Source organism: Zalophus californianus, chromosome X (assembly GCF_009762305.2).
Source record: "Zalophus californianus isolate mZalCal1 chromosome X, mZalCal1.pri.v2, whole genome shotgun sequence".
Lineage (NCBI taxonomy): Eukaryota > Metazoa > Chordata > Mammalia > Carnivora > Otariidae > Zalophus > Zalophus californianus.
Window position 1 is genome coordinate 125,473,893 of NC_045612.1, and position 24,227 is coordinate 125,498,119.

Consider the following 24,227-nt stretch of genomic DNA (forward strand, 5'->3'; position numbering starts at 1 on the left):
CCTAGCTACCGTTCTCAAGTCACCGTGCGATCAACCCTTGGAATCCATTGCCCCAACTCCAGTGGAGAACTTCTTAAAACTAATCGTTTCCCTTGCTTTTCCCTCAAGCCATCCAGGCTGTGTCTCTGTTACTGATTTGGGTGTGTTTGTTTCAATGTGCCCAAGCAACTATTTTCACCAACATTCTAAACAAAATGCAGGAATAATCAAACTCCTTATCATCTTTCTTAAGGGTTTTGTTTTCTTTTTAAGTCACCTGAATACACGTTTAAAGTAATAGAAGCATGACTTTTTTTCTTTTCCACAACAAACACAAATGCTTGTCTTGAGGCAGAATTTTCCCCTAAGGCATAAAAAGCTGGAAGCGTTTCAATCCTGTTTGTTTTTCATGAATGCCCTGATCTACTCCATGAAACCTTAGTAGGATTTACTTGAGCATGAATTACCTATCGTTTCCCTCTCTGTTGCTGTAATTCTAGTAGACAGCTATAAGGCTGTCAGCATGTCATTCATTCCCGTGATTGCAAGTGCCAACAACTTCTTGGCATCAGAAACGCCGTGGATCTCCCATGAATCCACACTGGTGGGTGTTCTCTACCAGAACCGACCCCGATCCATCGGATTCTACGCTGTGTCAGCCATGTTTTTTGTGTGTGTCCAAATCATATACCAACACACTCAATGTAGAAACTCCTGGTCCTAACTTTAGTGGAGTCATTAATATAAATTGTGCTGGCTTCTTAGATTTCCGTGTGTTTTGGAGTGAGCCTTACAGACATGTGCTATGCTGTTTGACTTCAGTCAGCGACGCCTAGTATTGCTTTATGTTCAGTGAGCACTGGAGCTGGCTCCCAAAAACACAACAGGGTGCCTCACTTCCCATTTCCCCATTGAGTGACATCACATGCATAGCTTGAAATCAGCCCCAGTAGGAGTACTTACACCACAGAAATTGGTAAACGCGACAAATCCGAGTTCTCCCCCAGCTCCTCTGGAGAGTCTGTTTTGAGTCTTCTGCTGTCTAAATCTCTGACACAGCAAGAATGATTAAGAATAAGGCCGAAAGCAAATACACCCTTGCACCTGAGTACAGAGGGAATGGGACGCTGAGTGAAACCGCCGAAATCTTCACTGCTGATTTATAAAACGGAGGTGGTGTCTTTGGGGGTGATTAGGTTTAAATGAGGTCGTGGGGGTAGGGGCCCATGATGGGATTCGTGTCCTTGTGTTAGAAGAAAAGACACCAGAGCTCACTCGCGCTCCACCAGAAGGTGGCTGTCTCCAAGCCAGGAAGAGAGACCTCACCTGGTGCCCTGATCGTGGACGCCCCACCTCCAGAACAAACGTTCTGTGATGGAAGATGCCTGGTGTGTGGTACTTTGGTTTGATAACCTGGGAGGATCTGGACACCTGGCAAGGAGGAAACCAGTGGTGGTTGATGATTTTCACTGTGATTTTCCAAAGCTTCAGAAGCACTGTTCTGATACCATTGCAGAACACATCCATGTGTACAACCTGATTTTGTATTGAAGATGGGCATTTAGAAAGCAGAGCATCACAGTAATTTTCCACTTCAGACAGGTACCTTCTGGATGGAAAATTTAAATAAGCATTCACATTTCAACAGGAGATTAAAATACTCCCATTGGCCAGGTCTGGACAGGTAGAGGCTCCAGTGCATGGATGGAGATGTAGAGATATCAAAGTTTACTAGATGTACAACGTATTTTTTTAAAGATTTATTTATTTATTTGAAAGTGGGGGAGGGGCGGAGGGAGAGGGAGAATTTCCAACAGACTTCCTACAGAGTGCAGAGCCTGACGCAGGGCTCAATACCAGGACCCTGAGATGACAACCTGAGTGAAATCAGGAGTGAGACGCCCAACTGACTGACCCACCCAGGCCCCCCTACAACATATTTTTTTTTTTTATACTCTCCTTAAAATGGTCCCATGACAGGGGTGCCTGGGTGGCTCAGTTGGTTAGGCATCAGACTCTTGGATTCAGCTCAGGTCATGATCTCAGTGTTGTGGGATTGAACCCCCAGTCGGGTTCACGCTCAGCATGGAGTCTGCTTGTCTCCCTTGGCCTTTCCCCTTCCCTTGCTTGTGCACATAGGTTCTCCCTCTCTCTCTGAAATAGGTAAATAAATCTTTAAAAAAAATAGTCCCATGACAATTATATCCAAGTGTTAAATAGCTAGCTTCTGTGTTTCAGATATAATTTTATTTATGGTAAGAAGATCTGGCTGAATGAAGGCTAGCCATGATAAGGGGAGAAACCAGCAGCATGTCCCACAGTGAATGACCAACCAGTTCTAAGCACAGACGACATCTTCCAAAGGAAGGGAGGTGGGTCATTTTGTCTTGAGGGAGACCAGAGAACTGAGGAGAAGGGAGGGATGTTCCAACACCTTTTCTCCCCACTCCAAGATGGGATAATTCTGTAGCAGGTGGAAGTGTGTTGCAAATAGAGTGTTGAACAGCAGAAGGGATTTTTATGTGCAAAGGGGGAACATAGCACATGATTCAGTAAAGATGGATAAAACTAATGAATGCGGGAAAATGTTTACCTAACGAAGAGAACAAAGAGAGGGAGTGGAGGACACAAAGGGTGAACAGGAAGCTCAGGGGATGCTTAGGGGGTGAAATTAGGGATGGGTCACTGTCCATCCAAGGGGACCCGTACCATGTTCCTGAACCAGATGAGACCCATGGTGCCTGCCTGGGCAAGGTCCAGAGGGAGCTGAAGAGAGAACTGAATTTATTGATGTGGGTCATGTTGAATGGTTCTGTCTGGTAAAAATGTAATAGGAGACACTTGTGTCATTTGAATTTTCTGGTAGCTACATTTGAAAAGAAAAATGTAGACAAGATAGTGACATTGATTTAAAGTCAGTATTTTATGTAACCCAATATATCTAAACTGTTCTTTCAACATAGATACTCCATATTAAAAATGTTCTGAGGAGGTCATGTACATATTTTGAAATGAGGTGTGTGTTTTGTACTTACAGCCTATGTCTGTTCAGATTCCCACGTTTAAAGAGCTTCATTGCCTTACATGATAAATGGCCGCCATATTGAATAGCACAGGTCGATGCTGAACAAGTGCCCATGGTGTGGGTCTGTGCCTTTTAAATGTGATTTCTCTATCAGATGAAAGCTCCAGCCAACCCCCCTGATAGGAGTTTGATTAATAAATAAAGTCATCTTTATGACTCATCTGCCATCTTGTTCATAGGGAAACAGAAACAAAACTCAAGAGACTAAATATGACTCAGTATGTGGAAGAACCAAATTTAACATCGACTCTCTGAGTGTTACACTATCTCCAGAGAATATTGACATTCACGGTGATGGATTCTGGAGCAAACCATCCTATAAAGAAACACATCTGGATCTTCAATATTTGAAGAAAAGATAATTATCATTAGGAAGTTCACTCAATTTACGATAGAACTTTTCAAGAGAATGTAAGATACACAAAACATTCTTGTTTTCTTTTCCGTGGGTCCTTTTGGCATTAGATCCTCAGTTCATTGCAGGTCCCTCCTCTGAGAAAGAATGGGACGAGCCAGGGAAACAGGCATGGATTGTTATAATGCGTCTTGGTATTCATATTGAATTTCACTTTATGATACCTTCTTTTAACCCAAATTAGTACATAATGATTTAAATACACACAATTATATGTTTTTATTCAAAGTGCTCATTTCCTTTCTAAATTGAATTCCGTTCATCCAAGCACTGGCAGAGTGTTTATTTTCAATATGTGTGATTATTCCAAATTCTACTTTCTCTTACAACCAGTTTTTTTGTGAACATAAAGTAAGTCCTACACAGTTTCCTGGAAAACCAAATTAGTTGTCTGTTGGTGAAGTTGTAAACCACAGATATCTGGAAAGAAAAAAAGTTGTATTTGTCAAATTAAATGCAGCCATTCAAGGCAATATCAAAGTTTATTATGTGTTCCTGAAAGCTGTGAAAAAATTGTGAAAGTCGCATAATGATGTAGGTTACAAAGTCCTTCATAAAATGACATGGATTATTTGCACTGCATGCTCACAATTTTAAAATATATATATTTTTTAATTTCATTAGTTTTTTTGACAAACAATAAAAGGTACGGGTAGAAAGGCATTCACAGCAGAGCATAAAGAACAGAAAACACAATCCCCATGACTCCTGAATTTCTTGAAATAATGTCATATATCTTTTGGCTTATTTCAAGTATCTTTTTTCTATGTTTGTTTTCAGTTATTTCATTATTTTATACATTTCATTGTTAAATACACAGTGTCTAACATTCTCATTAAATAGAATGTAATCTAGTGATTGTGATTTCAATCCTCTGTATTTTTAAAATCTTCATTGCTTGTGGCTGTCCAGTTTTCCCAACACCATTTATTGAAGAGACTGGCTTTTTTCCATTGGATAGTCTTTCCTGCTTTGTCGAAGATAAGTTGACCATAGAGTTGAGGGTCCATTTCTGAATTCTCTGTTCTGTTCCACTGATGTGTCTGTTTTTGTGCCAGTACCATACTGTCTTGATGATTATAGCTTTGTAATAGAGCTTGAAGTTCAGAATTGTGATGCCTCCAGCTTTGGTTTTCTTTTTCAACATTCCTTTGGCTATTTGGGGTCTTTAATGGTTCCATACAAATTTTAGAATTATTTGTTCCAGTTCTGTGAAAAAAAGTTGGTGGTATTTTGATAGGGATTGCTTTGGATGTGTAGGTTGCTCTAGGTAGCATAGACATTTTAACAACATTTGTTCTTCCAATGCATGAGCATGGAACGTTTTTCCATTTCATTGTGTCTTCCTGGGGAAGGTATGTGTTGTAATGATCACTTGGTATTTTTTAAGACTGATGAATCACAGACTTGTACCCCTGAAACAAATAATATATGTTAATTAATTGAAAAAAATTTTGTTGCTTAATTATTTCTTCCCAGAATCAAAACCGTAACTTTCAAATATATGAAAATTTAGTAATTTTGAAGGGGACCTTACATTAAGTATGAATCAGATTTGGAAGAAAAGTTACTCACCTGAGCACCTAGTGTCCAAGGATTTCTGCTTTTCAGGTTGTCAGATTGGACAAACACCCCTCCAGGACACCTGTCCCTCTAGACTATAATCTCCTTCCTGGGCTAAAGTGTGTCCTTCTTTGTCATGACATTGGACAGATCGAGTTACTTCTAGAACATGTGATTATTATGCAGTCTTAGTCTCTAGCATAGATTCCAAGTCTCCCTTCTCTGCTTCTGCCCCCTCCCATCAGAAACTGCCTATTTTTATCTGTTTTCCCACCCTCTTCCTGCTCTGTCTGAAAGGTCCCCTGTGTCCATTTGAGTATTTCGGTTCAAATATTTCCATGGCCAACCAAGGCACCGAGTAGTCATTTTGAAAGACACCAAGGCAAGCAAAAAACCCCCCAAAAAAAACAAAAAACAAAAAAACTCCTGCAATCAAGGGGTTTAAATCGAGAAGGAGATGAAATAGAAGATTGTCTTATAAATAAATGATGGGAGTATGCCCCTCCTTTTCATCTCCATGTAGCTTACCCTAATTAATGTGCACGTTGTCACTATTCATCATTCAGTAAAGATAAGGATTTGATTCCCAATAATGAGTAGAACGTCCATGAGATGTCCATGTTTATAATTGACCCTAGGCTGATTAGTATTGTAGCAAATTAGTGACAATATATTATTAATGACTTAGCGCTAACTGATGGAGAAGGTCAGTCTAAATTAGTGAAAATCGTTTATTTCTAGAGTACTCATTTACAAATTAAGTGCTTGCAGATTTTGTCCACACTGCTGATGGATAATGAACAAAATATGCTCGTTTGTCATTATGAAATTAATTATGGCTGAATATATAGCCTTTTTTTTCCCCCCTCACCCAACCTAGGCTGATTTAGCCACTTAGCAAGGCCCTCATACTTTGGATAGATATCAGGACTTTCTGGCCCTCCAAAGCAGCCCAGCAACTTGGCTCTCAGGTGGTAGAATTCCAATGAAGGCCGACTCTGCCAACAATATGAGTATTTATAGACACATTTTGATGAACTCAAGAAGCCCTCTACTCTCTGTTTCTGGACACAAACCCTCTTCGTGAAAGATGCACATAGAGATAGAATGATACTCCAAAGGCAGGATTAAGCAAGCGTTAGGGTTGGTTTGGGCAAAGTGTCCCTTTGAAATGTGAAGGATGGGGACATATGACACAAGACATACGGGATTGTAGATCAAGAACATTGTCCCAAAGGCATTGGGTGGGAGATGGCTAGTTTCCCTTAACCACGTAAGCTTGCTGTGTGTATTCATTCTTCCTGGCAGTTGAAGCATATAGCCACACTCGTGGTGGCTCCGAACAACGCAGATTCATTTATCTTAGAGTTCTGTAGCTCAGCTGTCCCCCATGGGTCTCAGGGGGCTGATAGCAAGGCATCTTCGGGGCTGCAGTCCTTCTGGAGGCTCCAGCAGGGAATCTGTTCCCTCGTCCTCCCAGCCTCCAGAGCTACCTATATTCCTTAGTTGTGGCCCTTTCCTTCCCCTTCAAAGTCAGGAATAACAGTTGGAGTCCGCACACCTCAAGTCTGATCTCTTCTACGTCCATCTTTGAAAGTGGGTGAGGGGCGCCTGGGGGGCTCAGTCGCTAAGCGTCTGCCTTCGGCTCAGGTCATGATCCCAGGGTCCTGGGATCGAGCCCCACATCGGGCTCCCTGCTCCGCGGGAAGCCTGCTTCTCCCTCTCCCACTCCCCCTGCTTGTGTTCCCGCTCTCACTGTGTCTGTCTCTGTCAAATAAATAAATAAAATCTTAAAAAAAAAAGTGGGTGATTCCATTTTTTATTCCATTGAGCCCACCTGGATAAACCAGGACACTCTCCCTATTTTAAGGTCAGCTGATAGGCTTTAATTCCGTGTGCAGCCTTAACTATGCCTTCTCACGCAAAGGAACAGTATATAAACAGGTGGGAGCATGGCATTATTCTGACTACCATACTCTACAAGCACATGTCTACGCCCATCACCAGAGAAAAAGTATTTCTTATATCCCTTATAAATAAGGAATCTCTGTTATAGATTTCAAAAAGGATGTTTGGAATATATCCTTTATGGGTACCTGTGGATTTCCGATTAGTGACTTAGAGTGCTCACTTCTTATACTAGGGAGCAAGTAAAGTTAATTTTCGTACACAAATACATCAATCAGGATATAGCGAGGAGATTTAAAGCAAATTGTCAAAAAATGCTAAAACACCACGCATGAAATGCAGTTTCTACTAGGAAGTAAGCTGAATGTTATCTCTTTAATTTATTGAGCGAATGTTTTCTGAGTCACAGGTGCCCAAAATACAGGATTAAGAAAGAAAATCTCAGAGTAGCAACAGCTCACAGACAGCTTTCGTCCAATTTCCTCATTTTAAAGATGAGATATGTCAACTGAGAGAATTGATGTAACCTGCTGAAAATCACAGATATAGTTAGTGACAGACAGAGGTGTGACCTAGATCTTCTTAATCCAAGTCTGGTTTTAGTAGCAGAAATAAAAGTTCACCCCTCATCTCTGATAGTAACCCTCATGGAATTTTTATTTAGAATTATTTAAAAGTTTCGGATTAGAATTATTAAAGAAGAATGCTAAGGGGAAGAAAAGGAGAGAACAAAAGGCCTTTACCAACAAACTCTACTGAATTCAAAAAAATCCAAGTACAACTCAGTAGTTTGTGAATTATTAAAGTCTGTACCATTAATCTTAGGAGCCGTTACATGACGGGCAGGATGGCAATAGATATTTACTTAATAAATAGATATTAATTGATAGATATTAATTAATAGACATTAATCAATATTTAATATAGATATTAAATAAATCCTTTGCAGGGAGTTCATCTGTCTCTTAGATTCAAAAATCTCTTTTCCCCTCTTTTGAGCTATAACATGAATGCATCAACTTTCCATGCAAATAGAATGAGTCTACCAAGTTCAGGCTTAAATACTCAAGTGGGTTTCAAAAGGGCTAACCACAGAATTTAAAAGTTGAGACCTGTGAATGAAAGCGGGTAACTTCATGAACCCTCGTTAAAAATGTAAAATTTCAACAAAAATTCCTATGAAAACTCTTAATAGCACACGATGAAAAGAGTTTGCTCATGCAAATTGTAAATGTGACCGAGGGGGAAAAGTATAAAAGTGTGTGACGTGTCCCCCAAGTTATGAAATAATTCAAGATAGGTGCTTGTGATAGCATTCTTTATTAAGGCAAAATTTTTACTGACAGATCTTCTGAATGAAAAGACACCCAAATATGTATTTGGACTCTCAGCCTCTCTTCTACAATGTGAAAATTACACCATCACGTAGAGACTGAAATCGCAATTTATATCCTATGTTAGTAGAAACTTTATGTTGATATATCTAGGAAATTCCTGATACAAGCAACCCCTCAAAAGGGTAACCACAGATCGAGAATATTTTTGTATGTGTTTTTTTTAATAGCTTTGCTGGGGCATAATGATATGCAAACATTCCACCTCGGATTCAAACAATGACCACCTGATATTATAACACTTAAGGCAATGCATATTTCCCAAATACTGTCAAGTATGAACAAGAAACTGTGCGCTTTAATTATATTTTTCCACATATAACTCGTATACATCACCTCAAATGCACTAAACAAAAAATATGCATATTCAGTGGGTTCAAAGGAAGGGTGAAGAAGTAGAGATTTATAGAGTGATTTGAGAATCTTTCCACTCAACCACTTCAGTAATATGCCATCCAAACTATGTTCTCCAGAAAACAGAATGCTAAATTCCAGGCATTTTCCATGATAGGTGATCATTTTGTGCAAAATAAGTTTGCTTTCCTCATATGGGAAGCCTCTGAGGGCTGCCCGCTGGTTTAAACTTACAGAAAAATCATGAATAAATTGTGGGTTTCAACTTCTCAAATCCATGTGTGAGTAAAAAGCATTAAAAAAAAAGTAGGAAAGCACTCCTGATTCTCCACTTAGCCACTAATAATAGAGTGAGCCCGTTCTTTGGGAAATACAGGGAAAACGGTTTAAAATCCACATCCTCCTAGAAAGGGTAATTTTTTTTAGGGCAATTAAGAAGGCAAGTGATTCTGGTGTTCGGTAGGGTTGAGAGTGTATTAAGGTGAGCCCCAGGTGAGCAGAAGCAACGCACATTGTCCATGCCCTGCCGCACCTCACAGGATTATTCCAGACTTTCTGTTTGGGTTCTTGGGAACACAGAAACAAATTGATGTTCCTTAACCTGCGTTCATAGGCGTTGTGAATAGAAAAGAGTTCTTGCCAGCAATGTCCTGCAGGTTGCTGAAAGGGCTTCCCTGTCTCTCCAGCTCACTCCGACCCCCACCAACCCATGCACACAACTCGGCTGGTCACACGGGCGACGTTCATCTCCACCAGTAATTTCTGAATGACAGACTTCTGTTTCACACAGAAGGGCTCTGTTGAGAATCAGTCTTGAGGATCTTTCAGAATGAGATGTTTCTATTCCATAATTTCAAGGCTCTGAGCATTATTCTTTCAGGTCAGTAGGAGCCCACGCAAGGAACACATGTGGACTCATTATAGACGAAGGGAAGTGAAAAGGATTTTTCTCATTTGGAGTTTATCCAGCTGGATTTATAGTTGATCTAATAATTGCTTTAATAGGGGTGCATGATTCAGAGCACATCTTCAAACATCCCGGTACCTTTGGTCGTTCCCTGGAACTCGGCCCTTAGAAGTCACCTGAGTTGTAATCACCAGGGCTGAACGACGTGAGCAAAGGGTACGCTGGAGACTTGTGTGATTCCGAGTTAACAAGTGAAGCGTTGGTACTGCTCTGAATATTGGGATGGTAGTTTCTAACTTTAAGTGAAAGTCAAGATCAGTTTGAAGGGCAGTTTTTTTACGGAGCACATTTTTAAGAACAAGTACACACCTGGGTAAGGGAATGCGAACAGAGCCCGTTGATGCCTCCAAGAGGAACTCATCGCTTTGTGTGGTAGAAGAAGTCACTGTACTTCGTTCAAATCCTCGCAGATAGTTTTCAGAGCACTTGTGGGAACTCTTCACTGTCTTCAGACCAGCATTCCTGATGCGTTCTGCGGATTACTATTCCTAGAGTATTAGTGGGTATTTGTTACAGATGGGCTGGATTGTGAGCCCAGCCCCTTCCAAATTCAGATGTTGAATTTCTAACCCCAATTACCTTGTTAGGAGGTAGGACCTTTAAAGAGGGGATTAAAGTAAAATGAGGTCAGTAGGGTAGACCCTAATCCAATATGACTCATGTCCTTATCAGAGGGACAACCGTGTGTGGACAGCGAGACAAGATGGCATCTACAGGACAAGGAGAGGGGCTTCAGGAGGAACCAGCCTCTGCCATGCCTGGATCTCAGACTCCCAGCCCTGAGGATTAAATTGTGAGAAATAACTGTTGTTTAAGCGCCCCCAATCTGTGTTCTTTGTTATAGCAGCCCTAGCAAACTAATATCACATAAAAAAAGCAATCCCCACTGCCATGAAAGGTTGGGAAGCCGAAGGGAAATGCAATCCAACACAAGTTCTTCAGGTGAGCGTTTTGAACAGCATTGTGTTTTCTTGTGACCCTACAAGAAACAATGATTATATGTAGTGCATTCCAAACTTCTCTGGCCACAGATCCTTTTAACTCGAATAACTCGGAGAAATCTTTGTTCTGATACATACCCTATGGAAGCATTGCCCTGCACCAAAGTGCTCTAATTAATAGAAATATCCATTCATCTCCAAATACCCGCTGTTTGCATATCACATTTTGCCAGCATCCCATTTAGTGTTGCTGTATAGAATTATCAACCAGGAAGAGTCCTCTGAAAAGAGGTAAAGTCCTGATTTCTCTTCCAAGATGCATCTTCCGACATAAATGAAAAAAAAAATTGCCTGTAAGCATAACTAAAAAAGCAACACCTCATATTGGCGTAGTGGCTTGAAGTTTACCGTGCTTTAATACATCTTCCTCCCCCATCCCAAAAATCCTGTGAAAAGAAGAACTTTCTCTTCTTTCCTTCTTTCTCTCCTCCCTTTGTTCCTTCTTTCTTTTGACAGAGAAAGAGATGAGGAATAAATGAAGCAATTTTAGGCAGCTTATTGGAGTATTTAAGACTGTAACTTTGGAGTCCGTTGAAGCTGCCTAGAATACTCTGCCTAGGAAAATCCATTAACCCATCTGAATCTCAATTTTACATCTACTCAGTGAGAGAAAATACAGGACACACTTGTGCCTCTCGGGGTCAGATTGAGAATTAAATGGGCTGATAAAAATAAGCAAGTAACAAAGAGCCTGGCGTAGCAAATACTCAGGAAGCACTAGGTGTTGTCTCTATCAAGTTTATCTTAGCCCACAAAGGAATGGTACAGATGACTCCCAAATGGTATCCTCTGATATTCCGTCTCCTCTGCTTTTCCACTGCAGATAAATCACTTTTTTGAGACTGGCAAATAGGGACTGATTGCTCAGAGCTTAATCAGAGCTAAGTGATCTGATAAAACTACTATTTTTATCCTACAAAGAAAGATAAGCTCATCGGAATGCAAATCAGCAAAACTGTGGGATCCCCCCCTGACATTTATGAAGAAACTTAGAACTTCAAAACATATCCCCCCAAAATAGTGATGCCCACCAGTGTGTCAGTGAAATATATTAAAGGGGTGTTGGTGAAAATTACCTACACACCAGAGAAAGCACAGTTTACATTCAGCATATGAAAGTTGAGTCCCCAGTTCTGCTTTATGACCCTTAAAATCTATCATCCAAATAAAGTGCAATTCTTACCTTTGTTTTGTTTTGTTTCTTGATGGGTTTTGGGCATGTGTGTTTGGGTCTTTGATATGAGTTTCTTCTGCCTTGCAACTACAGATCTTGGGTTCCTTTTCATGGCTCCGTGTTTACTTGGTAGTAGAGACAATCCCAGCATGCTAGTTAGACACCAGTTAGCACTTCCAACACTCACGTATTATTCAGTGATGCACAGGTGTGCATGACAAATATGCTTCTCTTTGCCACATTTAAACTTCAGGCCTTTCATGAGGTCAAGTCATTTTCAAGAATAAATACATGTTGCCACAGGCAAACAAAAGAACACAACCCTATTCCAGCAATTCAACCCACAGTCAACTTTTCATACATCAGTGTAACACAAAGGTTGCGGGCCACCCCGTTTAAGCATGGAGCTGGTCTGCATGGTGTTTTGTTGTATTTGTTTTTTCATTTAAACTTTTTATTTTGAAATAATCATAAATTCACCTGCAATTGCACGAAAGAGTAGAGAGAGATTTTGTGTACCTTGCATCCATTTTCTTCCAAATGCAACTGCTGCTTTTAATTTTTAATTTAAATTCAATTAATTGGGTGAATTAGTGAGTTAAAAGTCTCTTATGGTTTGTCTGGGTGGCTCAGTCGGTTAAACATCTGCCTTCAGTTCGGGTCATGATCTTGGGGTCCTGGGATTGAGCCCCATGTTGGGCTCCCTGCTCAGCGGGAAACCTGTTTCTCACTCTCCCTCTGCCCTTACCCCTGCTTGCTCTCTCTCTCTCAAATAAATAAAATCTTTTAAAAACTAAATTAATTAACATATAGTGTATTATTAGTTTCGTAGGTAGAGTTTGGTGATTCATCAGTTGCATATAACACCCAGGACTCATTACATCATGTGCCCTCCTTAATGCCCATCACCCAGTTACCCCATCACCCCAATGTTTATAGCGCCAATGTTCACAATAGCCAAACTATGGAAAGAGCTCAGATGTCCAATGACAGAGGAATGGATAAAGATGATGTGGTGTATACACACACACACACACACACACACACACACACACACACACACACAATGGAATATTACTCAGCCGTCAAAAAGGATGAAATCTTACCATTTGTAACAATGTGGATGGAACTAGAGGGTATTATGCTAATGAAATAAGTCAATCAGAGAAAGATAATGATATGATTTCACTCATACGTAGAATTTAAGAAACAAAACAGATGAACATAGGGGAAGGAAAGAAAAAATAAGATGAAAAGAGAGAGGGAGACAAACCATAAGAGACTTTTAACTCTAGGAAACAGAGTTGCTGGAGGGGAGGTGGGTAGCTTTTTATTTTTATTTTTTACACACTTATTCATTCATTTAAAGATAGCGATGGTGAACACATTACACATTGTTAATCTTCACAATATGATGAAATTAGTACTGCCCCTGTGGGACCCCCTAAACTCTGCGTTAAAGTATCAGTTTGTTCCATAATATGAAAGAGCTGATGAAAGACGAGATTTGGAAAGTAAATTTTATTGACCTGATTTGTAACACCTAAGTTTGACAAAAACATATAAAATTTATTTAAAATCTTAGTGTTTTCAGTTCTGATGGTTTTATTTCCTTGGTTTACTGCTTATTGCCTTTGCCTACAATATAAAGGATTATTTTTTAGTTTCTGGACGGCAGAGATTCTGTATCTAGCCAGAATAATTTCCTATACTTTATGTTGACTTTATTATATTCTTCATTATTTAATAAATAAAAAGAGCAAGGATTTCCTCTTCCTCACTTGTAAAAGAACTAAGATTCTTTATAATCATATTACTTTCTTTTTGTATTACTTTACAATGTTTTATTGACGCTACCTGTGGTCTTTTACAAATGTGATTTATTGAACATCTAAAATTGGCTAGATTTAGATTTTAGAATTTGATGTCTTGTTTCCCTTAAAAATCGAAAGATTCAGCCACAAAGACCTATATTTTCACAGGCAAACAGGGTGTGGGACTCTGTGATTCCAAATCAAATAGACACACAGAGATTTGTCAGATTTTCAGCAAGAGGTATTTGAGTTTCCATGTGACCCCTAATCTCATGCAGTTTGCTAAAGAGAGGGGTCACTGGAGCCCTAGCCGGATCCCCCCAGTCATGTTGTTTCCCTGCCTAAAGTCTGGGGCCGCGCTTCTGCACGCTTGCCCCATTGACCTTCTCGCACCCAGCTTATCCTTTTTTTTAAATTTTTTTAATTTAAATTCAATTAATATATAGTGTATTATTAGTTTCAGAGGTAGAGGTCAGTGATTCATTAGTTGTGCATAACACCCAGTGCTCATTACCTCATGTGCCCTCCTCGATGCCCGTCACCCAGTTACCCCTTCCCCCCACCCACCTCCCCTCCAGCAGCCCTCAGACTTATTCTTCACTTATTCTTCATGTCAGTTTTACCCTCTGACCTCACTGGCATTTAAGTATGAGACTCTTGGCTCAGGTTACTCTGACATAATTCAGAACCAAATGCACGTTGGTTATATGTCTGAGAAGTAGAAAGACATCAAGACTGTTGATTGCCCATCAGAGAATACGTGCTGATCTTGCGCAAAAAGACAGAAATCAGAAAGAGTGAAGGAAAATCACTGGAGATTTTTTTGACACTGCCTTTCGGTATGAGACCAGATCCGTGTGTGGGCCCTCATCATGGCTCAGGTTGCTATGTGTTCTGTTGACTCCACAGGCCGTCCACTCTTTAAACCTGCTCAGGAACAAAAAGAGTGTCCCAGCTGCCTGTTTGGTGCTACAGATATTGAGGTTGAGTCTGCAGAAGTCCCTTAAAGGAGTCAGTATGGAGGACCACTGACCTGCCTCAGTGGTAAGCAAATATCGATGAAGTTGGCCTGGTTTGGGTATGGGCCAAGATAGAACATTTGTCATCACGTGGGACGCAGGTTCCTGTTTTTCATGTTCCAGGATGGGCTCACGTTCTTTGGTGATGGAGATGACGTTGCGAATGCCAACCTTAAGTTTCCCTGGGTCACTGTGGCTTCATCCGCCACAGGTGTACAAAAAACCAACTCGTTAAGAGCCTTCCCGGATGGAGCCTATTTGAAACGGCTCTGGACCCCCTCTTCTGTCCCTAATGCTGGAGGAACTTGTGCCCATCACCTAGAATCAGCAAACCTCTAGTGCCCCCCATTTATAGGGACACTCTGCTATTGCATTTCCTTCCTTTTGCTATATGAGTATCCAACCTCACGGAACCGTGCACCTGACCTAGGGCCAACCTCTGAGCTATTTATTTGGCACGGAGGTATTTGTGGGTGTGGAGTTCTCTATATATGCATTATATAATGTAAATATAAATATAATATATAATTATACAATAATATATATAATATGATATATAAATGTGTAATACGTAAAACACAGGTTGCTCTTCATTCAACCTTTGCTCTTATTCATAACCCTCGTTTTATGGGTGCTGGTGAGTAAGTGCTGTCCAAACTACCCTGTAGATGATCAGGTCGGACTAAACACATTCATCTCCCTCTTACCATACTGAACCTCTTTTGAGGCTTAGCTCGGTGTCCTTACAGCCCATGGCATGTTATTTTTGGTCCTCAGTTTGGCAAAATGCTGATGCTCTTTGAACTTTAGTATAAAGATACCGTGTCTTATTTCTGTTGACAGATAATACATGTAATATTTAATTCAATTGAGCATGTGGAAAAAAAAGTGTCCATATTCTCAAAATAGAGACTAATATCAACCCTAAATAAAGAAGAAAGGTGTTAAGTATGATTTTTTTCCTGATGCAGATGCTTATATTTGTAATTGAAAAATTTAATCTGTCTTTAGATTACCCGAGGGAATTCCAAGAAGTTTTAGCTCCTTTAAATAACAATAATTTTATAAAATGCTCTGAAGTATTTGTCAATACACAATAGTAGTAATCAATCTTTCTAAACTTTTGTTAAGTTACTTGGATTCTGGGTCTTTAATTGATGGATATTATAAGCGATAATGCTATTTCACTTGCTCTTCAAAGAATGAAGACAGGAGCGAGATGTAGCCCTAAATTTGTAATTACTTCCACTTATTTTTTCTAATTTACTTTTAGAATTCAACATTTTGTATTAGCTAAGAAGTCTATTTTGATCCATTCTTTTTTTTTTTGCTGGTGGCAGGAAAATGGATTTCAACCTTTTAATTTACCTCTTTCTTATAAATCTGGACTGGGGGGACTTACTATGTTTAATAATTATTTCTAGAAAGAACATGTACGACTTCCCTGGGTTCTTTTTCTTAACACTAAGTAAATATCAATAATAGCAAATCTCGTAATCATACGTAAATCCCATTACTGGAATTCAAATTACTTTGTGAAGTTTTGAGAAAAGTGAATGATCATATTTTCCAAAATAATCTACTTTATTATAACTGTGGATTAATTTTTCAGTCAATGCACATTTATTAATTACCATGTTCCTCTTATAAAATATCTTAAATTGACCCAGAGTAGAAATATAGAGAGAAAATTCTGAAAAGCAGTTAATCTCAGTACAACATATCATATGTACTTATTTATGCACTTTTGTTCCCCATATATTTTCAAAAGGACTTTGCTACCTTTGGGCTTTCGCTAACTGTGGTCGTTAATTTCATCCCAAGGTAGATATATTTTGGTAGGAGCCTACTTATCCAGAATTTACTCTGTTCTGCGTTACAGTTTAAAATCAAGTTTGGGCATAACTAATTCCACAGCAATGATGTTGTATGCACATTTCTTAGAGTCCAATTATGTGTTTTCTTGAAATAATGTGTGTCGACCCTGTCACTAGAACCATTTTTGCTTGCATGACCTACATGATAACATGGACCTACATCCTTACCACAGCTGGTTTGGGTCTCTTTTTTTTTTTTTTTTTTTTTTTTTTTTTTTAGGGACAAGGAACAGAGAGGAGCACAACTAATTCACTGTTCCCTTGACTAGTACAAGTTCTGTATATCTTAGATTGTAGTTCTTTTGGAGTTGAAGACTATTGCATTTCTGCATGGTCTGCAATAATTATTGAGTTTCCTGAATTCAGTCCTTATTTGGAATCCCTGGAAAGATCATTCTGACAAGGGGTATAGTTTCCCTTACATTGAACTCAAGTTAAGATGCTCCCTGGTGATAGACAATCAAACTTGACTTTACACCTAAAGAAAAAATACAGAGCCCATGCTAAAGTGATGAATGAACATGAGTCACAGAAGTACATTTCAAACCATTATGGGTGGTAGCATTTTAAATTTGGGGCTAGGTTAGCAAGACAGATGGCAATCAATGACATATCTTTTTTCCTTGACATTTCACATAATCTCCCTGATACTTTGCTTGGAAATTAAATTATATTTTCTTGGATGTAAGAAAAGCCACACGCACAATGAAATGATAGAAAGCATTTGTGATAGATGGTTGAGAGGTATGGGTTACGGGAGGTGAGCATGGGTAGGCAAAAGGGTAAAAACTATAGAAAGATGCCATCTTCCATAAAGTATGGCGCAAGAGGGACACATAAGATTTCTGGCAGAGGGGCGCCTGGGTGGCTCAGTTGGTTGGGCGTCTGCCTTCGGCTCAGGTCATGGTCCTGGAGTCCTGGGATCGAGTCCCGCATCGGGCTCCCTGCTCCTTGGGAGCCTGCTTCTCCCTCTGCTTCTCTCTCTCTCTCTCTCTCTCTCTCTCTGCCTCTCATGAATAATGAATAAATAAATAAAAATCTTAAAAAAAAAAAGAAAAAGATTTCTGGCAGATTCCATATTAATTCTATTTGTTGGTATTTTTATAAATGATGCACCCAGGCATGTTTAGCTCAAGGGGACCATCAGCAGCAGCATATTCGTAAGGTGGAACTCTTTACAGGGAGGTTACACATCATGTATTTTGGTATATTATGTGAGAGACTGGGAGGGCCAGTCAGAGCAAAACTGAGCTGTTGGGATTTTTGCATCTTTGTGGATCACTCCTTCACAGCTGAGGTTTTGCTACAAATATTAATGCTTCAAATGGTTTCCCTTCTGCTGAAGGGCATGTTACACTGCAAATTGTCAAGGTAGATGGATAGAATAACAAATGTGCAAAGAGGAAGAAGTCTAGCTCCCCAGTGACGGTGGCTGTTGAAAGAGTGGTTCTGCCTAAGGCTCCTTGGAAAGAATACCACTGAGATTGAGCAATATGAATGAGAGGAGAGAATATTGGTATACCTTCCTTCTCTGGTTCTCTGGAAAGATTATGTCTGTAGTGTGTGAGGTAGGGATTCAGTATGGCTGGGCACAAACAGAGACCATGGCCCCTAAAGCACGTAAAGAATATATTTTAATTTCTGGATTGATTAGCATTTCTTTCCACACACCAGTTCTCGGATGTGCTTATAGTTGCACTGAATATCTGTGTGACATCATGCCCCAATACTGATTTTATTATAGCAGCATGATCATATCTGAGTCATGAACACTATCCTCTTTCTGAGAAAAACAAAATAATGAGTCAAAACTCACATGATATTTAAGAGAATGACTCCTAGGCAGATGGGTGTCAACTCTGTAGAAATAAGGACATAATTGATCAGTAATGTGTTTATGGAATTAAGCAATGAGGGTCAGAGAATGGAAAAAGTTTCAAATAGCTGAGTTTAAAAGAAAGGGAATCATTTTGGGGGATTGTGCGATAGATAAATGTTTTTGGGCAAGTATATCTCAGGGTGACAGTGGCCCCCAACTGGTTGCTTATGGAAAGTAACTAAGAATCCATGCAAACAAAGATCATTTCCACAGCAGGAGAAATGAATCTGCCCACCGGGATAAAGACACAATAGTTTGAAAGAGAATTCTTTTGCATCCTCACCTTGAACTTGGCATTTGATGGCTAAATTTGCGGCTTATTTCCAAACCCCTCAAGACAGTTGCCAGACATGGGGTTTGTAAGGTAAATCCCATATTGTGGAAGCAAGCATAAAAGAATAAAACATATATACAAAAAGATGTGCTGTATCTGAGTGATCAGCACCCACATCATGTGCTCGGTGGAGTGAGATGTAGGTTCAAATGCAGACAGATACGATACCATTCCTGCCATCGAGCAAGGCACAAAAAATTAACGTGGGACAAATGCGCCTAATAGTAGAACCATATATTTATCAACTTGATACGTTTTCTTGATTCAGTATGTTTCACCCATAATATGAAAGAAGGTGGGACACCTTGGTGGCTCAGTCGGTGAAGCATCCAACTCTTCATTTCAGCTCAGGTCATGATCTCAGGGTCCTGGGATTGAGCCCTGCATCGGGCTCCCTGCTCAGTGCAAAGTCAGCTTGAGATTCTCTCTCCCTCTCTCCCTCCCACTTGTGCTGTCTCTCTCTAAAATAAATAAATAAATCTTTAAAAGAAAGAATGGACACAGCCCACTTGTAAGATCCTTTGCAACTCTGAAATTCTGTGATCATGAAGGGCCATGATGGGTGCTATGATTATCCTAAGAGCTCAGAAGGCGGGGGGGGGGGGGAAGTAAGGGGAGCCGGTCCAGTTAAAGATGATTTCCATAGTCGGTGGGTTTGGGGCTAAACTTCAAAGGTGCTTGGCACCCAGGTGGACAAAATGGAAATGGGGAGAGTGCTTATTTGGATGAGAATATTAGCAGAGATTGAGGGAAGGGCTGTTGATTGGTGAGACCATAAGACAAAGTTTAACACAGAGTGTTCATTGAGAGGCACAAGTTCTAGAAGCAGACACAAATGTGGGAGCAAGACTTAACATGGCCTTGAGGCGAATGCCAACAGGTTCCTTTTGGATATGTAGCAACAGCAAGGAAGTAATGCAACATATAGAGCAATCGGAAAAGACTTGGTTTGGCCAAGTGGAGCAAACAGAAGAAAGACAAACCATGCATGCCTGTGAGGGGTCCTCCTCTCCTGGAAATGCCATTATAATGAGAAAAAAAAAAAAAAAACACATGCACATGTGGTCAAAAGGGACAAGATGAACCTCATGTGGTCCAGCCAGCTCTGCCATGGCGGGGGAGATGGCCCAGAGGGGATTTCGGTGGAAAATGGGATTTCCCTAAGCACGCGCAATTAGCCCCATTTTAGCTTCTACAAACCTACCTGCTGCATCTGCCACTGCTAACTATAAAGGATATTGAGATAACCCGTCTACAGCATGGTCTATGCAACTCTCAACAAACCTCAGAGATTGAGTTTAGATAGTGCAGTGTCATCCGCTAATGTGATTTCCCAAGGCCGAGCTAGCTGCTTCCTGCTTGGTCTGCCCCCGGGTTTCCCCATCTTGGCACTGATGACATTTGGGGTCCGATACATCTTGGCTGTCTGGCTGTCCTGAGGAATGTTTAGCAGCATCTCTAGTCTCTACCCACCAGAACCCAGTAGTGAGCGTGCCAGTCGGGACAGTGAAAATGTCTCTAGACGTTGTCAAAATCCCCTAAGGGACCCCATTGCTGCTCCTTTCCCCCTTCACAGCTAAATGCAGCAAGAAACCTCACTTTTGTGTTAATGAATTAAAGACTGGAGGCTCTGAGTTTTCCGTGCTAGGCTCCGCATCCCCCATGCCTTTATGAACCCAGAGATAATTCGGAAAAAGCCTAGGCATTAAAATTTCCGACTAGGTGGCCTCAGCTATGCACAAAAACCCTATCCCCTCCTTCAATATTTTGGGCGCTAAAACTGCCAGACAGAAAGGCTCTAGTCAAGCTACTCCTCCTTTCCCTCATAAAGGACATTTTGGAAAATAGGGTCACCTCTGAAATGATTGCTTTCATCGTCCCATGGGACTTTGGAAGATGCCTTTCCAAGGTGATCCCTGGGACTCTGTGCTTTGGGAGCCATGCTTTAACCCAGAACCTCCGAAGGTCCTTCTGGTCCCCGTGACACGCCAGCCTGGGAATGCGGGCCTGAGCCAAGCAACGCCGCGTGCTTGCCTCTCCTGTCCCTGGCACCGGGGCACACACACCCGGAGCAGGCCTCCAAGGTGCATCGAGGGCTGTGGGAAAGCCCGGCTGAATGAGCTCATTGAAGGGCAGTGATTACAGTGAGGACACTCTGAAGCTGGCAGAGCCTTCAAAGGGTTCCACAGGGGCATTCCTCTGCCAGGGAGAGCGAGGAGGTAAAAGACCTAAAGCCCTAGGACCCTCCTGCTTATTAGCAAGCCCTGGAAAGCGGCACTCTCTCCTCCCCCATAAAATGAAGCTATTCGGGATCCTTCACATACCAGACAGCAAAACAAATCACTTTGCCAAACGTGAGCTTTGAAGTCAAGGACACTCAGCTCTGGAGCGCGCCCTTCTGTGTCTTATCTGTCGAAGAGGCTCTGCAGTTATAGGGTGTTTACCCAAGCGCGCCATACACCCCAGGGTCACAACAGAAGGGGTATGGCAAGCAACCATTAGGCGCTGACTGTCTTCACTGTGCCGAAGGGGATATGGAAACGCTCCTGGAGCTTGGGTCATTTGCATCACACAGTCCATGAATGGGATTCAAAGGGTTTGGATATACGTTTTCGAGGTGGAATTCCTTTCACTTTTGGAGATTATGAGCTCTGTCCTCATCAATCCTTCCCTTGGAAAGAACACCAGGGACGACACCCAAGCCCTTCATCCTCTGGGCGCCATGGAGACTGGTTAGATTTTCTGGAAGACAATTGAGTTGGGTGCCCTCCCTGCATGTCCCCGCTCTGATACTGGGTGAGCACGTCCAGCACTCCAAATACTGCTGGCTGACCTTGTTTCTGTGACTCCTCCAGTCCCCGAACCCGCAGTAGGCGTCAGTGAGATTGGCAACACTCGCATCTCTGGTTATGGCTCAGTGCTCCCATAGTCTGTGGTGCCCTGTCACCCCTGATTCCTTCTGAAGTTACTTTTATGCCATCAGGCATCTTGCCCTTCAGCCTGGGTGAATGCATTCCGCCCAACATGTACACATCAGCACTTTGAGTTCTCAGTAGAGAGAACCGCAAACCTCATGTCCCCACCAGACAATTGTTGTCTTGCCTACTGGACAGCATCCCCGAGGCCAGCAGAGCACACCATTGTGATATCTAGACACCAACACATTTCCAGGGGCAACGGGCAGCCTTGGTTCTAAGGAAGGTGACCACGGGAAGCCATTGGCCATTGGGGAAGCCATTGGTCCTTGCAGTGGATGCGCTGTGGGGCTTGAGATCAGTGGCTCTACCCAAGGATGCTGCAGACTTGAAATCCTACCGCTGTTTGAAAACTCCAAATTGCTACTTCCTTCTCCCCAGAGAGTGAGTCCTCTACTCCGTTGAGACTGGTATTTGAGGGAACCATACACAATGCATTCTGTGGACATTGGAGAAATGTAAGACACGGTTTGACTTTCAGAGGCTCCATGGAAGAGCCGTGGATAGATGCAGCTTGACAGCACCGAGTTCCTTTTTCATGCGTTCTTCATGAGCGCTCATCTCCTGAACCTGCAGGAGAAGGAAGCTGTCCTAAATACCTTCCCCTACACACATTACCTGGCCTTCAAAAACATAAAGCCAAGGGATAGTAGAACAAAAGTGAAGGATTTGAATCCCGGGAAGGAGTTTGCTTTGGCAGCCTTTTACACCTGTGTTATTAGCATAGGACATAAAGTTAGTTATTTCCAACTTTTTTTTTTTAACAGCAAGACAGGTATAAAGTCAATAAACACATGCTAGATCAATACTTGCTTCTCCATGACACCAGATGACAGATCAATATCTCCGCAAGATCATTTCTTAAATGTCAAGTGACCAGTTAATTTTCTTGTACTTATTTTTGTGCAGTGAGATTGATGGGAGCATTGTTTTTGTTTTGCTTTAAGAAGAACCTGAACTTAGGTTAATGTTGAAGGAAACTCCCTTTGGGGACACCTGGGTGGCTCAGTTGGTTAAGCATCTGCCTTTGGCTCACGTCATGATCTTGGGATCCAGAGATTGAGCCCCCAAGTCCAGCCGCATGTTGGCCTCTGTGCTCAGCTCAGAGCCTGCTTCTCCCTCTACCTCTGCTTCTCCTCCTGCCCATGCTCTCTCAAATACATAAATAAAATCTTAAAAAAAAAAAAAAAGAAACCCCCTTTGGCGTGTCTGTACATGCCCACCCATCACCAGAACTGTGCACAGAATATCTGTGCTTTCTTAGCAGCCTGTGAGCTCATGAAGTTTGGTCCTGGCCTGCCGTTTTTTCCCAGAAAGCCCGGAGTAATTAAGTGGAGAGAGCCTGTTTTGTTAACTGGTGCCAAGAAAAAGGATCAGAGAAGGAAAGGTCACCGTGAGGAGGAGGGGTGGGCTGTTTCTTCATTTTTAACAAACACTGTGCCTTCCTTAACGTCGCTGTCTTCCGACACCACATCATTTGTCAAATGTTCATCGAATCAAGGGGTGATTTAAACAAAGCATAATGTGGCGCCAAAAAAAAAATGTTCCTTTTGTTATTGGTGAGAGTAGCCCCAAGATCAGACAATGATGGGGCCTCCAAAGGACAGAAAGAAACACAACTAAGTTTATTTTACATTGTACCCAATCTCTGGGTATTTGGGGAGATGCCAATGTGTTTGTGTGTGTGTGTGTGTGTGTGTGTAATTTTTTTTTTATTGAGAGAGAGAGCACATGAGTGGGTGATGGGGGTGGTGCAGAGGGAGAGGCAGAGAGAATCTTAAGCAGTCTCCACGTTCAGTATGGAACTCACTCTGGGCTCAATCTCATGACCCTGAGATCACAGCATGAGCCAAAACCAAGAGTCAGACGCTTAACCGACTGAGCCCCTCACATGCCCCTAATTTAAAAAAAAAAAAATTTCTGCTTTGGCACCATTTGTGTTTTCCATAGGCATTTCTTTTGAAGATGGAATGTAAGGGAAATATGAAGGACTAACTGCTAGACCCCCAAATATGCTTGGTGTGGGGACTAAGAAAAGACATATAGTAACCTTTGTTTTCAGTTACAAGCCATTAACCTTCTCCTTTGTTACAGCTTCCCCGTTCTGAAAAGGCTCACGGGCCATTGCTAAAAATCAGAATTGTTAAAAATAAAATAGGCAGATCAATAGAGGACATAAAGTTGCCCACGTGATCAGGCAGGCTGCTGGGGGTGGCAAGGAGAATCAGGACCTTACCAGTGCATATATCTAAAATCTAACATATGTTCCTCTGTGTAGCACTTCACACACCTCCCGTGGTCTCTCCAAGGCAAAACAGAGTATGTCATTAAAAAGAAAGGAAAGGAACCACAAAATGGAAGAAAGTAGTAGAATGAGAAGATCTCAAAAGAGATGAGAAGATGCAATTTGTGAATCCTGACTGTATCCTGCAGAGGAGGAGGAAGAAGGCATTATTTTCAGAACAAATGGGTATATTTGGATGAGCACT